Source organism: Ursus arctos, unplaced genomic scaffold (genome assembly GCF_023065955.2).
Source record: "Ursus arctos isolate Adak ecotype North America unplaced genomic scaffold, UrsArc2.0 scaffold_6, whole genome shotgun sequence".
Taxonomy (NCBI): Eukaryota; Metazoa; Chordata; class Mammalia; order Carnivora; family Ursidae; genus Ursus; species Ursus arctos.
This window is the reverse complement of record NW_026623078.1, coordinates 6226374-6230420: the sequence shown is the minus strand read 5'-3', so window position 1 is coordinate 6230420 and position 4047 is coordinate 6226374. Positions and strand designations below refer to the sequence as shown.

Below are 4047 nucleotides of genomic sequence, written 5' to 3'. Positions count from 1 at the left end.
TCTGCATTGGTTCCTTCCCTCTGGTACCTCACATTCTCTCTGGCATTTTATATTCACTCTGCTGTCAAATTTAATTATTTGTCTCATTGGATCAAGAGATTAGAATCCTATCTTTCCCATTGTTGTTCACATTATTTCACTCATCCTTTATACTGGTACTTCATTTAAAGATAGTATGAGTCTATGAATGTCGTTACCAATCCGCATCTATTAAAATCATCTCTGTTAGTATTCACCATATTTTTTAAATATACTGAATATCTGTGGAAAACTGCTTAGTGATTTCAAATGTCTGTTTTCTGTAGGTCACTCATTCTCATTATGTGCTTTAGCAGTAGCAAACGTGAATTAAAATATTTTATGGTTTTCTGCACAATGGTTCTGCACTGGTCACTCTAACATAAGAGTGAAAGCGTATATTACATATAATCTATTTAACTTCTGTTATCACAATATTTGAAAGTTATGTTAATTATGTAATGCTCAGATCTAGAAGTTCTGTGTAGAGGTAACATGTTGAAACCATAATTTGCTCATGGCCCCTTGCATTTTCTAATTTCTCAGGGTGCAAATAATAGGATTCAGTAAGGGTGTGATAACAGTGTAAAACACAGCAAGGACTTTATTGCCTGTGAAACTATTGAATGGCCAGGCATAGGTAAAGATATAAGGTCCAAAGAACAAAGTGACTACAATGATGTGTGCAGACAGTGTGGACAGAGCCTTCGAGAGCCCTCCGGATGGTCTTTGTTGTACAGTGATCAGGACGACAGTGTAGGAGACAAGCAGGAGGATGAAACAGGTGAATGAGAGCAGCCCACTGTCAGCAATGACAAAGAATTCCAGGGTGTATGTGTCCATAAAAGCAAGCTTAATCACAAGGGGAAGGTCACAAAATATATTGTCCATGACATTGGGGCCACAGAAAGGCAAGTTTACTGTCAATACCATCTGGCTCATGGTGTGTACAAACCCAATTGTCCATGAAAGTATCACAAACCCACTCAGCAGCCTGTGGCTCATGATTGTCCTGTAGTGCAGCGGTTTGCAAATGGCTACATACCTGTCAAAGGCCATGGCTATCAAAAGTCATCTCAGCACCCCCAAAGAAGTGTATAAAGAACATCTGGGTCATGCAGCCCCAAATGGAGATGTGTTCATTGAGTAAGTCTGTGATCATTTTGGGCATGGTGACAGTGGAGAGACACATATCCAGAAAGGAGAGATTTCCAAGGAGGAAGTACATGGGAGAATGAAGAGTGGAACTAAATGTCACTGTGACCGTAATGAGAGTATTTCCCAACACAGTAGCACTGTAGATTAAGGAGAATGTTATAAAGAAGAAAATCTGAAGTTCCCATTGTCCAGAAAATCCTAGTAAAATAAACTCAGTCACTACAGATCCATTTTTAAGATCCATTTACTTGATTCAGAAAGGCTCCAGAAGTTCTTTTATACCAAGAGAAAACAAAAGTAAAGCCATAATTAGCACTGATGTTTTCCTATTTCTATTTGATGAATAATAGTTGAACTTATAAAAATATATAATATTAAATATATCAGCATCACTGTCTATAATTTGAAATTATTTTGTAGGTCACATCACTTTGAAACAATATTATAGTTATGCAGCAATTAAAAAGCATTTGAAGGAGTGGAAATTTTATTTTCTATTGTTTTATTCTTTTAAATAACCCTCTTTTATCAATTGATCTTGATTGTTACTAATTTGCTCACTTGGAAAAATTAGATAAGTTGTTACATTAGTATTTATTTTGCCATTTATTATCACTATTTTCTGTCACCTCTTGAGATTATCTTACAACAATATATAAGGAACAGAGAATTTGAAAAATGAGGAAATTGTATTGTCCTGTATCAGTGAAGTAACTTGTTAAGACCATTACATATTTCTACAATAAATAAAGAAAATGTACACACACCCACACAACCTAGGGCTAATTTGTACATGAAAGAAATTTATTTAAGTCATTAAAAATAATTTTGCTTTTTTGGGTGCCTGGCTGGCTCAGTTGGTTAAGTGTCCAACTCTTGATTTTGCTGAGGTCATGGTCTCAGGGTTGTGAGATCAAACCCTGCACAGAGCTCCAAACTCATCTGCTTAAGATTCTCTCCCTCCTCCTCCCTCTGCCCTTCCCTAAACTCACTCATGCACTCTCTAATATATATATATATATATATATATATATATATATATATATATATATATAATCTTTTAAAAATAATGTTACTTTTTTGTTTCTGTTGTGTAGTATACTGAGAATTTCTGGAAGCATGGACTCATCCTTAGATCCGTATGAGCTTGTTTTCTCCATTTCTTGTATTACTATTCACAGTGAAAAGTGGGTGTGTTTTGTGTAAATGTACATATGTGGTGGTTAAGAAGTAAATAGTGAAAGGATTCAACCCTAACATGTAGATTTTGCTTTGGTTGTAACATGTCATACCAAATTTTCTTCACTTGGTGTTTTTATTGTTCATAGGATCTAGAGTGATCTAAAATGTTCAGTAACAATTAAGTGATCTCTATGTGCTATACTCTGTTCTAAGTGTTTCAATTTATTAGTGCATTCAATGCTCATAACAGTCCCAGGAGGACAGCATTATTATTATTCTCATTTTGCGTATAAGGAAACTATGGCATAGAAGTATTTATTGACTTACAGTTACACAGCTAACAAGGGTCAAAGCTGGTATTTAAGCCCAGTTGGTCTGATCCGGAATCTGGGCCCATACCAATGTACACGTTGCTTCCCAAATTAAAGGAACATATTTTTATGGTCAATTTAACAAGTATTGATTGAATTCATATGTTCCATGTGAATTCCTTAGGAGATATGCTTCAACAAGTATGTTGGACTCTTTTTGTGTTACAGTTAATTACACTGTATTTTCCTATGCAGAATGAATCCCTGCCCCACTTCTAGGGACAATCTAGAGATACATAGTTATCACACACAAAAATAGCAATAAACCAAATAAAAATATTTAAGTTAGTACATGGTGTATGTGGCATATTGTAAGAATTTTAAAAGAATGGAGACCAATTCCAAGTGACATTTTCAGATATGGCTTTAGGATTGCTTTCCGTTTTCTTCAAAACACTTAAAAAAATAAACAAAATCCTCATGGTAGACCAAAAGGACAAACCTTAGAGCACATGTGAAGATTTATGAGAAGAAGAGAATTCAGAGCAGTGAATAAGAGGAGTAGTACATTTAGAAAAGGGACTGAATGCAGATAGGAAGGTGCATATGAAGTGTCTGTTCTCTTTTCTCCAATGACCTGTAACTTTCTCCTTGTTTTTATTTATACTCAGGCCCTTGTCAAAACATCCTACCACCATTATCCAGCCTAAATTCCCTAGATTGCTTTCCTATCTTAGATATTTTTAAGAACTGGATAATATGTACAAATTAGGGAAAATAAAGATGAAAGTGATATTCTTGTCAGTCAACCTCCAGGAGTAGACATAGTGAATGCTGAATGATGACAGTGGGTCAGGCAGAGCAGAGAAGACAGCCACCCACCACATCCTCTTCGAAGGGCTGTGTTTCATCATTATTGGGTGAGCGAGCAGGAATTTTGTGTTGGAGACCTTTGTGAAAGTAAATTTTTTTAAAGATTTTATTTGTTTGTTTATTTAGAGAGAGCCATTGGGGGAGGCAAGGGAGAGGGAGAGAGAGAGTCTCAAGCAGACTCCATGCTGAGTATGGAGCCTGATGTGGGGTCCATCCCATGACCCTGAGATCATGACCTAAGCTGAAATCAAGGGCCAGATGCTCACCAACCCACTATTCAGGCACCCCAAAAGTAATTTTAATAATTACATCTTTTTGGAGAAATGAGAAGGCTTGATGATTGAATGATTATGAAGTGAATATGCCACCTACAATTTGGGAATACCTTTGCTACATGGAATTTCATGCCCCATGATACACTGACAACAGAAAAACTTGAATATGGAATGAATAAAGTGAAATGGAATGGAGTTAATACAAATAAAGCCTACTTTATAGCTTTATT

At 35.9% G+C, this 4047-nt stretch overlaps 1 pseudogene; it reads right to left on the bottom strand.

Moving 5' to 3' along the window:
• Window positions 1–489: 489 nt before the first annotated feature.
• Window positions 490–1420, bottom strand: LOC125283061 (olfactory receptor 4L1-like; annotated as a pseudogene).
• Between the last annotated feature and the right edge of the window lie 2627 nt (window positions 1421–4047).